Source organism: Myodes glareolus, chromosome 25 (genome assembly GCF_982192425.1).
Source record: "Myodes glareolus chromosome 25, mMyoGla1.1, whole genome shotgun sequence".
In the NCBI taxonomy this organism is placed as follows: Eukaryota; Metazoa; Chordata; class Mammalia; order Rodentia; family Cricetidae; genus Myodes; species Myodes glareolus.
In genome coordinates this window covers 35,662,285-35,674,671 of record NC_142050.1, presented here as the reverse complement: position 1 = coordinate 35,674,671, position 12,387 = coordinate 35,662,285, and the positions used below count along the sequence as shown (strand labels likewise).

Here is a 12,387-nt window from a genome sequence, read left to right as displayed (position 1 = left end):
TTTAAGAACTAACCACGCCCATCCCAGCCACTTTTGACCCTCCTCCCACCGCCATCCGCTCTCTCTCTTTCGCGCGCGCATGTGTGTGGGTGCGTGTGTGCGCGCGCGTGTGTGTATGTGTGTCTTTTTCCTATGTTTGTCTATGTTTTCCTTTCTTTAAGTAATAAATGTCTAGCTTTATGTATAGCCTTATGTCTATTTACTCTGTCATCCACCATATCCAGCCGTTTGACTCTGCTGCTCACCTGGGGACCCTGACTCCCCCCACCGCATGGCGCTGCCACTTGCAGCTGCTCCGCGAGCTGCCTGAGACATCCGCTCATGGTATTTTAAAAAGAACAATACTCACTATGTATACCAGGCTGGCCTTGAATTCACAGAGATCTAGCTGCATTGGCCTCGTGAGTGCTGGGACTAACGTGTCTCTACCTCTGGTTTTTCTAGGAAACAGTATATCTTCACTGTGGTCAACAAGCAGTTGTCAGCACACAGAAGCCCATTTTTAAGGCCTAGTGGGTCTGAGCTGTTGGCCTAAGTTCCATTCTTGGTAGTGTATACCTGTAATCTCAACACTTGGGAGGTAGAGGCAGAATAGGAGTTCAATGTCGGCTTCAGTGACATAGGCAAAATGAGGCATTGTCCCCCAAACCAACCAACTAGCCAACCAACCAGCCAGCCAGCCAGCCAACCAACCAACCAACCAACCAACCAACCAAAGCCAATAAACAAAACTAGACATATTTTCAACATTCGGGGAATAACACTAATATATTTGGTACATTCAGCCTTCCTCCTTTTCATGAAGCAAGTTTCATTTTTGACTCTCTTTATTACTAGCTCTTGGGATCACTTGTAGCCTGCCTAGCTGATCAGAGTCTAGCCCAAGCATTAAGTTTGTCCCTGTTTTAGTAGGAGTTACTATCATTGTGATGAAACACCATGGCCAAAAACAAGTTGGGGAGGAAAGGACTTCTTGGGCCTCCATATCACAGTTCATCACCAAAAGAAGTTAGGGCAGGAACCCAAGCAGGGCAGGAACTTGGAGCAGGAGCAAGTTGGAGGATGCTGCTTACTGGCTCCTTCCTCATGGCTTGCTCAGCCTGCTTTCTTATAGAACCCAGGATCACTAGCTCAGGGTTGCACAACCCACAATGGGCTGGGCCCTCCTTCATCAATCACTAATTAAGAAAATTCTCTGAAGGACTGTCTACAATCTGATGTTATAGAGGCTCCCTCCTCTCTGATGACTCTAGTTTGTGTCAAGTTGACAAAAGACTAGCCAGCAGAATCCTCAAATTTGCATCCATGGTGTTACCTCTTACTAATTCTGGGGCTGTTCAGATAGTTTCTTGCAGTTCATCTTTTATTATGTCTATACCCAACAAGAAAGGAAATTATACCAGTATATAAAAGAGGTATGTTTGTCCATCAGCATTTACAGCATATGTCTCTGCCTTCGCATGAAGCTGGTCACATGGTCCTACTGTAGTGTTATTTTTCTAGAGAGTTGATGTTATGGTTCCATAGGAAGTATCTGATAGGTTTTCTGTAACATGACAATAGGTGTCCCTGTCAACGCAATAAGCCAGATCAAACTGAATTAAAAAGTAAAAGACTAGGTTTATTTGGACAAAGCACTCCTGGGTGAGTCCTCCACCTAATCCCTCCCCCCCAACATTGGGGGTGAGGTGGAGAGCCAGGAAAAATCACATGGCTGATCTGAAGGAGGGGGTTTAAATACCTCATAGGTGCATGGCAATGATGCATCCTCCACATACAGGGTTTGTGCCCAATTACGGTGTAAGGAGGGTCTTACACAGCTAGCAGCTTCACTGGGAAGAGCAGCCAGCTGCCAGGAATGTGGAGCTGGACTTTTGGAGGCTTTTCTGGGAGGGCAGGGCTGAGCTGGAGGCTGTATCTGAAGAGTATCCACCCAGAGAGCTTGTGCATTGAAGATTTGATCCTATATATGTGAACCCTGTTCAGAGATGAGGCTTTGGGAGGTGACCATTTTGGGAGGATCATGAAGGTTCTGTCTTTGCCATTGCATTAATCCACTGATGGGATGAAAATCTAAATACACCACTGATAGGTCGTGGAATTACCAGTGGAGGGATCTAGTTGAGGTAACTAGCTCACTTAGGGTGTGCCCATGGTCTCTTCCTGTGACTCCCTCTTTGTTTCCTGTCAGTCATAGACTGTAAGGCAAAACAAGTCATTTGTTTTTGCACACACACCCCATATTTGTCACATCACTAATTAACTAATAAATAAAATGATGCCAGTAGTTCAATGTAGTCCTAGGCTATGTAGGGACTCCTGGTGGGGGGTAGGGTAGGGAGTAAGTCACTGTAATGGGAAAGGTCTGACTATTCCAGTCACCTCCCACTCCCCTGCCCCCTGCCCCTGATGAGCTCTTAAACTCTATTCAAATGTAATCTATTGAGCAACATTCCTCCATAATGCCCATCTGTCCCACCTGCTGGCAGCACACTTTCTTTTCTTCCTAGGCACCTGCTCTATCTCTTCACTGTTTACAGAGCAGATCCATCTACTGTATTAGATCAGCGCTTCTTGAGGGCAAGGACGTGCCCTTTCATCTCCTGCTGAGAGAACTGCTTTTCTGGGTAGCTAAGGAGGAAGCAGTGGGGGCTCTCAGGTTATTTACGGACTGGGAGAAGGAAACCACCCTTACAGCTCCTGTTACCAGGCCTGTGACTTAGCATGGTCGTCAGGAAATTACTATTTACAGGAAACTACAGTGTGCATGTGCCAGCGCTATGACCCAGGCTGAATCGCCGAAGCATGAAAGCCACAGCTACCCAGTGAGCTAAAACTTTAAGCTGAAAATCAGCCATGGTACAAACAACTTTTGGGTTATCTGCTACAACTGGGGCAGACTGGCCTACATACGGTTCCTGCTGAGATCTGGTTGCCTCAGGTGGACTGTGTGAGGCAGAAGGCAGCAACGGGGAGTCTAGAGAAAGAGGAAGTCCCTTCCCCTTCCTGTCTGCTAACCCCTGCACTCAGTGGTCTGTGCGGTCACTCTGTGGCTCGATGGGATCACATAGTTCTCTGCATTGATAGTAATTACTGTGGCTAATTCTCATGGGACACACGTGTCCTTAAGGTCTCTCTGTTGTTATGGTAAAGTCCTTAACGGTCCTTATCTATAAAATTGGGATCAAATATCTTTTTTTTTAATTTTTATTTTTTTTAAGACAGGGTCTCTCAATGTAGCCCTAAAGCTGACTAGGCTGTAGCCCAGGCTGGCCTGGAACTCACAGTCTGATCCAGCTGCCTCTGCCTCCCAAGTGCTGGGATTAAAGACAAGTGCTACCATACATGGCTTAGCCATAAATTTCTTAGCATAGTGTTTTGTGCTTCCCTAGATCTCTAGAAATAAACAATACTTCTCATGCTTACTATTTTCCTAATTGGGAGATAACCCTCACTCAAAGCATGCTTGTGGTTTGAAGCATAACAGACCCCAGACCTTTGTAGACCCCAGATCTTAGCACAACAGGCACCGTGGTAGAAACATCATTCAAACCTTAAAGCCCAGCACATGGGACCCAACATCTGCCAAGCTGGGAGCAAAGACCTAATCCATCATTGACCCTTGTCCATATTCCCTGCATCCAGGGAAGTCCCAAAATGTACTAATCTTGCTTTCAGACTTCTGTAGTTCTGCTTCTTGCTAACCAAACTGTGCCAACCAGGACATGGTTTTTGTGCCTAGAAGACAAAGGACAATGAGACTCGGGGCTGCACCATTTGGGCAAGGTCCCCATGCAGCTGCCAGTCAGCTATACAGGCTTCTGGTGGGCTTCTAGGGTGCCCATGCGTGTTCTCTGGTGGATTTATTTCAAACCAGGGGGACTAAGCATTGTGACCAGATGTAGAAGCCTACACCAATTTATAAGGAGACATTATTGATGGAACACGCGAGGAGATTCAGGATGCCACTTAGTAATGGACTAATTGATTATTTTATATAGTAAGGAAACAATTGACCAGGAAGCTCAGCACCCGCATTATTGGCAAAAACAAGTCATGGAAAGTCTTCAGTCAATGGAGAATAGATGCAATGTTTTTCAGACTTTTTCATTTTACTTGATTGAAACAACACTTAAAACTATTATGCTTGTAGTGAAAGACCTGGATAAATCCAGATCCCCCTAGCAGGAAAAAATAGAGCCAAAAATCTAAGCAGGGAGGGAAGACTCAGAAATCTAGGATTAGCCGGTGCAGTTTCAGGAACTAGCTGAAGATAAAGTTAGATTGTAATTTTGAGAATAATCTTGAGAAACAGGGAGTTGCCCGCTTGTGATTACCATTGGTATTTTTGGAATTTTCTATGATGCCCTCCCTACCCCTTTGGATTACTGGGCTGTGGTTTCTTTCCTTAAAAACCTCTTCTCCCAGTTACTCAGGGTCGAACTCCTCCCTTGTGTGGGTTATGAGTCTTGGCCCCAGTGCACTGGTACCTGTCAAATAAACCTCATGTGATTGCAGCAAGGACGGTCTCTTGTGAATTACTGGAGGGGTCGTGTTATCCCGAGACTTGAGTGAGAGTCTCTCCATATGGGGGGGGTCTTTCATTAGGAATACGTGCCTCTACTCTTATTACTAGGAAGGGGGTTGTGATCAAAAGGAAAAGTAAGTGAGGAAAATTAAAATACTCTGATGCTGGGCTTGCAGTTCAGAAGATACTTGCCCGGCATGTATGATATGCATCCTTTTCTCTGTCTCCAATATTTCAAGCAGCTGACAAAAATACTAACTGATTTTATAAAGAAACATTTTTATTAATCTTGTTTTTTACATATTCAAATAGTCCCAATGTTATTCTTTTGGCCCTTTAAGGGACAAGCCACGCCCACTCCCAGCAACCCCTGACACCTGTCCAGCCATCTTGGACTCATTCTTTCTGTCTTCTCTCTTGGCGTGTGCACACGTGTCTCTCTGTCTCTCTGTCTCTCTCCTTTAAGTAATAAATGTTCAGTTTTATGTCTATTTACTGTGTCTTGTAAGCCTTTTATCTGTCGCCTGCTCACCCACCCGCTTGGATGGCTCTCCCGGCCGCATGGCAGGACCAGCCTGTCCGGGATGAGCCACTGCTCTGCCACTTGCTGCTGAGAATCTGCACCGCTCTGGCAGCCCTCTCTGCCTGGCTCGTGGCTGCTCTGCGAGTCCGCCACCCGGGGATCTTGGGCAGGCCGCTCGGGGCATGCCAGGATTTTTGGAATTAAACCCTCCTTAGAATAGACAGTGATACTGACCAACCTGCCTTCCTGCCTTCCATATTTTCTTCCCCTCCCCCCTTTATTTTCATATACATGCCAGTTTTATTTGGGTATAATTGACAAATAAAATGGCACAAATTTGGGCTGGCAAGATGCCCAAGAAAGCAGAAGCTCATGTTGTGTAGTCCTGATGGCCCGAGTTTGATCCCTGCATCCCTTAGTGTAAGAAAAGAACTGACTCCCCAAGGTTGTCCTTTGACCTCCATCTGTGCACCGTACATGAGCATGCCTGTCTGTGTGTGCACGTATGCTCACATGTGCACGCACGTGTGCGCGCACACACACACTTAATTTATAAATTAATTTAATAAGTTTAATTTTAAAAATTGCATAAATTTAAGATTTCCAATGTGATGGTTTGATGTGTATGTGTATACTGCAGAATATAAGCAAGTTAGTTAGCAAGTCCAAACCTTCAAATCCTCTATTTCCTTGTAGTGAGAGCATTTAAGATATATTCTTATATGAAATCTCCATTATTCAATACAGTGTTATAACTACGCCATGCTGCACATTAGCTCCTGAGAACTTTTTTTTTTCTTTTCTGTTTTTTTTTTTGGAGGCAGGGTTTCTCTGTGTAGCTCTGAAACCTGTCCTGGAACTACCTGAGAAATTCTTATTCATCTTTTTGTTGGTGGTGGCAGAAGGTTTTTTGCTTTGGAGGCAGGGTCTCTCACTGTAGCCCAGGCTAGCCTGGAACTTGATCAGATATCCTAGTCTGATTTTGAACTCACAGTTCTGCCTTATACTCCCAAGTGCTGGTATTACCAGGCCTGTGCCGCCATGACAAGTTCAGAGTTTATTCATCTTATAATTGAAATCTTATACTCTTTCTCCCCACCCCCCACAGCCCACTGCTGCACCTCCCATTTGCTGGGTTCCCATAGTGACTGGGTACATGCACAGTTCTTATCTTTGTCCGTATTATTTTACTAATACCCATAAAGTTCATCCGGGCTGTCTCAAATGATGGTTCTTTTCTCCTCTGTTTCATCTTCCATCTTGTTTTTTTCTTCTGGGATAGGCTTTCCTTCTCCAAGCTGAGCTCAAACTTGCGTTCCTCCTATTTCAGCTTTCTGAATTGCAAGTATATGCCACCATGCCTCTTGAAGACTGCTTTTTTAAAAAGACTGCTGAATAATAGTCCATTGTTAATACATGCCACGACTTCTTTATCCATTTATCCATTGATGTCCATTGATGGACAAGTGGATTGTTTTCATTGTTCAGCTTCTGTGAATAACACCACGATGAACAGGGGCCTATAGATGCCTGCCTCTTTGAGATACTGATTTTGTTTCCTTCAGAATCTCAGAAGTGCGACTGCTTAATCCCATAGGAGTTCTGTTTTAATATTTTCTGTTCTTGCTAATATTTAACCAATTTATATTCTCAAAGTACAAAGGTCCCCTTTTCCCATTTCTTTTTAAAGCTTTTAAAATAATTTTGTACAATTAAATTAGTTTATATATTTGTGTGTGTGTGCACATGTGTGTGTGTGTGTGTGTGTGTGTGAACATACATGTGTGCACAGGCATGGGCACAAGTGTGGGGTCAGAGGACAACTTGCATGAGTTGATTCTTTCCTTCCATTATGTGGGTCCTGGGGAAACTCAGGTTGGCAGGGTTGGCATCCTATCCTATGGGTCCCTTTAACACTTCTTGTCTCTTGTCTTTTTGATGATAGCCATCCTAACAGAGTTGCATTCTGGAATGAGAAGTTTTGAATACTTTTCATGTTTTTTTAAAAAAAAATTTATGTGCATTTTTTTTTTTTACCTGCATGTATGTCTGTATGAGGGTGTCAGATTCCCTGGAACTGGAGTTACAGACAGTTGTGAGCTGCCATGTGAGTGCTGGGAATTGAAGCTGAGTCCTCTGAAAGAGCAGTCAGTGCTCCTCACTTCTGAGCCATCTTTCTGGATCCACTCTTCATATTTTTATTGGCCACTTGTAATTCTTTAGAAGGATGTATACTGGTTTCTTTGCTCCCTTTTTTCTTTGTAACTTATTTGGTTTCTGCTCTTGAGTTTCAAGAGGTCCTTATATCCTTTGTGTACTCCTTAACGTACTCACGACTCGCAGATGTTTCCTTTTGTTCGGTCTGATGGCTTCCTGTCTGTTCTGCAGAAGTGTTGAAGTTTGATAGAGCCTTACTTAGTCTTCAGTTGCTTGGGCTTTGATTGTCATATACCAATCACTGTTCTCAGAACAATGATTGTGTGTGCGTGTGTGTATGTGTGTGTGTGTGTGTGCGTGTGTGTGTTTTCTCCTGGAAGTACTTATTTATATATTTTGGGAAAGGATGTATCTTGGCCACAGATTTGAAGTCATGTTCAACTGGCTGTAGTGTTTGCAGCCCTTTCATGAGGCAGACCATCAGGATGAGAGAGCATAGCAGAACAGACAGAAAGCAGACAGAGACAGACAGCAAGGCCCAGTGCTGGGCTTCCTCCAGGCAGAACACACCCTTCACAATACTGCCTCCTTTTAAGCATCTACTCAAAGTTTGAATCCCTCAGTGGATTAGCCATGGAGTATAAATTTTGTTCTTTTATGATGAATATGATGATGGGAAGTCCTGGGCGGCTCGCGGAGTCCGGCAAGGATGGCCGTGAGTCCCTGCAGCGCCATGCGGCCGGGGGAGTCAGGCGGGCGGTTACGGCGGATAAAAGGCTCACAAGACATAGTAAATAAACATAAGGATAAACATTTATTACTTAAAAAGAAATAGAAAAACAGAGAGACAGAAATAGACAAATATAAAGACATAAAGACAGAGACAGAGAGAAACGTGTGCACTCGACAGGAGACAACCACACACGAGAGAGAGAAAGATGGCGAAGGGGGAGGTCAGAAGTGGCTGGGGTGGGCGTGGCTAGTTCTTAAAGTGACAGCAGAAGACTAACATTCCCGGTTCCTTTTTATAATAAAAAGTAGAAGGTTAGACATTACAGGTTGAAGGAATTGGGGCGGCGAATTCTCAAGACTGCTTCCAGCTGATTTGTGGGCGTCGTCTTTGGGGGGGTGTGGGGGTGAGGGAGATCTGAGAGAAGCTGGGTGTTGGTCACATTCTGGCATAGCTGGTCTCTGCTCCTGACAGGACAGGTGTCTGTGGCATGGAAATGTCTGGTGTCCCTTGGACCTGGTTAGGGTATTGGCAGAACAGAGGACAAAGTTAAATTGAGAAAAAATTTTAGGACCAGGGAATTGAGAGGTTTGTATCTGACCTGTTTACGGTGGGTTTTTTAATTTGGCTCCCTGGAACTCATAAGAAAAACAGAAGTTTTAGACATATATATTGTATTAAGAACTCCTTGGGTTTGTAAAAACAGAAATTATACTGAAAAGTATTTTTATTTGGTGAGACAACCTGGCAAAACCTCTCAGCTATCAGACTGTCAGAGATCTTTGAGAAGGATAAGATTTTACTTGAGTTACTGATTAAAAAATGACAGAGAACTTACTTGGTTGGAACCCAGAGCTACTCTTTGGTCCTCCCTGGTTGCTGAAGGTTGTATTTGACCTTTGTTGTTTAATGTAGAGCTGCCAGGCTTTTGAAGACCCTGTGGACCAAGAAATCTTTAGGAAGACAGGCCTACCTTGACCCTGGGCAGCTAGGCTATCGATTCCAGTGATCCTGTCCATGTTTGGAGGTCTCCAGTTTAGGTGATAGGCAGTTTTTGCCCAATGGTCAGCGCTTGGCAGTCGAAGCAAACTGCAGATGGACGTTGGTCTTCTGTCTTCTCGGAGGAAACAGAGTGCTTGCTAGGAGCCAACCTGTCTCTTTTTGTTATGAAAAGTTTTTTAAATAATTAAACATTTAAATATCGCATTCCCCAGATCTCTGAGCAGTTGAGGGCTGCAGTATAGAATCTGTCTGGAAGATTGGGTTTGAGTTTGACTGTATTGACTCTTAATAGGTAAGATCCACATTTGTAAAAAGACAGACAGAAAGAAAAAAAACCTGTTTGTAACATTAAGATTAGTGACAGAACTGACAATGGTAGAAAACAGTTTAAAAGTACATACCAGTTTATGATTTCGTAGTCTGAAACGAGATGAAATGAACAATTATTATACATAGAGAACAGGAATTAGGCAAAGTGTATGTTTCTGATGGGCCCTATCAGAAAGCATGTCACTATGCAAAACACCTGTAATTACAGCTAAGGAGAGATTTCAGTGAACACTGAGGAGGGGGAGGGGAAAGCGGGACATACATAACAGTGGGAGGGCCTGGTCGCGTGATCTGGCTCTCAGTGAATCTAGTGATAAAGTCACCTGACCCCAATGAACATGGCGGCGGCCACGTGTTGCAAGGGAAAAGTTACAGTTTGTTGTTGAGCTGCCATGCCGAACCATAAGCCGCAGAGGGGAGCAAAAGTCTGGAACTGAAAAAAAAACTGCACCAGGTCACGACTGGGATGGAAAAACCAGCGACTGTCTGCCATGGACGATTGCTATCCAGAGTCTGAATCGTGAAAACCCGTGCAATGAACAAGCACCCAGGACCACGTGAACAAGCGTCCTTGATTCACGGGTGGGGAGCTATGGGCCTAGCTGGATAAACCAGAGGCCGGGGCCGCTCCGAAGCAGCGGTACGACGAGAGGAGAGAAAAAGTAAAGAAAAGAAGTGAAAATGAAAAAAGATAAAGAAACTGAGGACCCGGACCCCAGACGAATGTCAAATGCACAGCACTGGAATGCAGTGCTAACGCAGGCGGACCAACCCCCGGGGTCGTCCAAACACGATTCCAGCAAAGGAAAGCAGCCTTCTGTAGCAGAACGAGGAGCGACTCACCAAGTGAAGCCGGTGTTGTTTGTAACAGGTGGGTCGGTGTTGAGACCTCGGTTCCCATTCAGTCCCGGAAGTTGGAGCTCAGAGTCCCGGAGGATATGTGAAGCCGGGACTGACCCTTGGTGGGTGAATCTCTCGAGTCCGCGGCACCAAATTTTGTTCTTTTATGATGAATATGATGATGAAAAGTCCTGGGTGGCTCACAGAGTCCGACAAGGATGGCCGTGAGTCCCTGCAGCGCCATGCGGCCGGGGGAGTCAGGCGGGCGGTTACGGCGGATAAAAGGCTCACAAGACATAGTAAACAAACATAAGGGTAAACATTTATTACTTAAAAAGAAATAGAAAAGCAGAGAGACAGAGATAGACAAATATAAAGACATAAAGACACAGAGACAGAGAAAAACGTGTGCACACGACAGGAGACAACCACACAAGAGAGAGAGAAAGATGGCGAAGGGGGAGGTCAGAGGTGGCTGGGTGGGCGTGGTTAGTTCTTAAGGTGGCAGCAGAAGACTAACAGTATGTCACAGCCCTCATAGTCTAATTATCTCTAGAAATGTCCTCACAGATATACCCAAAGGGGTACTATACTAATCCCCCAGGTGTCCCCCATGTATTTGTGTTAATGGGTATTTCTCTCAATCGCTCTCCACTATATGTTTTGAGACACAGTCTCTCACTGAACTTAGAGCTCTCCAATTGGCTAGGCTGGCTATTTTATGAGCCTCTGGGATCAACCTGTCTGTATCTTCCAGTTTTGGGATTACAGGTGTGGGCTACCACAGCCAGCTTTCTATAGGGGTGTTGGGGATCTGAATTTGGGTCTTCATACTTGTATGGCAAGCACTTCACCTACTAAGCCATCTCCCCTCAAGTTCCTTGTATGAAATGGCATAGTATTTGTATATAGTTTAAACACATCTTCCTGTTCAATCATCTGTCCATACTGCTAGTTCAAAGGTAGATGGCAGATACGGCTGTGATCTCATATTATGTTCCTCGGTCATATTGCAGACACATTTGAGCAAATACAATCTGTGATGGTCACACAACAAAGGCACCTAACAGTGGTTTCTCAGGTCTCTCTTAAGGGGATTTTGACTAGAAATAATTGGTATTGAAAGACCCGGATAAATCCAGACCCCTCTAGCAGAAAAAATAGAGCCAAAAATCTAGCAGGTTGAGAAGAGACAAAACTCTAGGTTAGCCGGTTCAGTGACTCTGTTCCAGGAACTGGCTGACCATAAAGTTAGATTATAATCTTGAGAAACAGGGAGTTACCCCCTTGTGATTATCACTGATATTTTCAGAATTTTCCAATGACGCCCTTCCTACTCACTTTGGGTTGTGTTTTTTTTCCCCTAAATACCCCTTCTCCCAGCTGCTTGGGGTTGAGCTCATTCCCTGTGTGGGATATGAGTCTCGGTTCCAGTGTGCTGGTTCCTGTCAATAAACCTCATGTGATTGCAGCAAGGACGGTCCCTCGTGAGTTCTTAGGGGGGTCGTGTTATCCCAAGACTTGAGAGAGAGTCTCCCCACTCCAGGGGTCTTTCAGTATGACTCCCAATACAGTGTGAATGTCCGTCTAGAAGCTCTCATACAGTGCTTAGAGAAGAGCTGATAATGGCGGAAGATCTCTGGCCATGTGCAATATTGGTGCAATTTCTTTTCTGAACATTTTTTAATGATTTATTTTATAGCCAGATGTTGGTTGTGCATACCTTTAATCCCCGCACTCAGAAGGCAGAGGCAGGCAGATCTCTGTGAGTTTGAGGTCAGCCTGGTCTACAAGAGCTAGTTCAAGGACAGGCTCCAAAGCTATAAGGAAATTCTGTCTGGAAAAACAAACAAACAAAAAGAAAGAAAAAAGATTTCTTTTATGTGTAGGGCTCTTGGTCTGCATGTATGTATGTATACTGTGTGCATGCCTGGTGACCATAGAGGTCAGGAGAGGACATTGGATCCTCTAGAACCGGCATTATGGATGGTTGTGAGCCACCATGTGAGTTCTGGGTCCTCTGTAAAAACAAGTGCTCCTAATCACCGAGCCATCTCTACTCTCCTGAATATTTTCTGATTCATGGTTGATGGAACCTTTGACTGAATGACTCATGACTATGAAAAACTGACTACATTTTATTCCCATTTCATTGATAGGAAAATTGAGTCTGAATTCCCTTATAAGAAAGGACTGTGCCCTTCTTTTCTTTTTCCTTCCTTCCTTCCTTCCTTCCTTCCTTCCTTCCTTCCTTCCTTTCTCTCTTTCTATTTTCTT

At 44.5% G+C, this 12,387-nt stretch overlaps 1 long non-coding RNA gene across 1 annotated transcript; it reads right to left on the bottom strand.

The window, feature by feature from the left end:
* Window positions 1–8,135: 8,135 nt before the first annotated feature.
* LOC148117880 (uncharacterized) lies at window positions 8,136–10,259 on the bottom strand. The gene is made up of 3 exons (XR_015736671.1): window positions 10,114–10,259; window positions 8,912–9,697; window positions 8,136–8,454 (listed from the first exon to the last, which is right to left on the bottom strand). It is a non-coding gene; the product is annotated as an uncharacterized LOC148117880 (long non-coding RNA).
* Window positions 10,260–12,387: the final 2,128 nt, after the last annotated feature.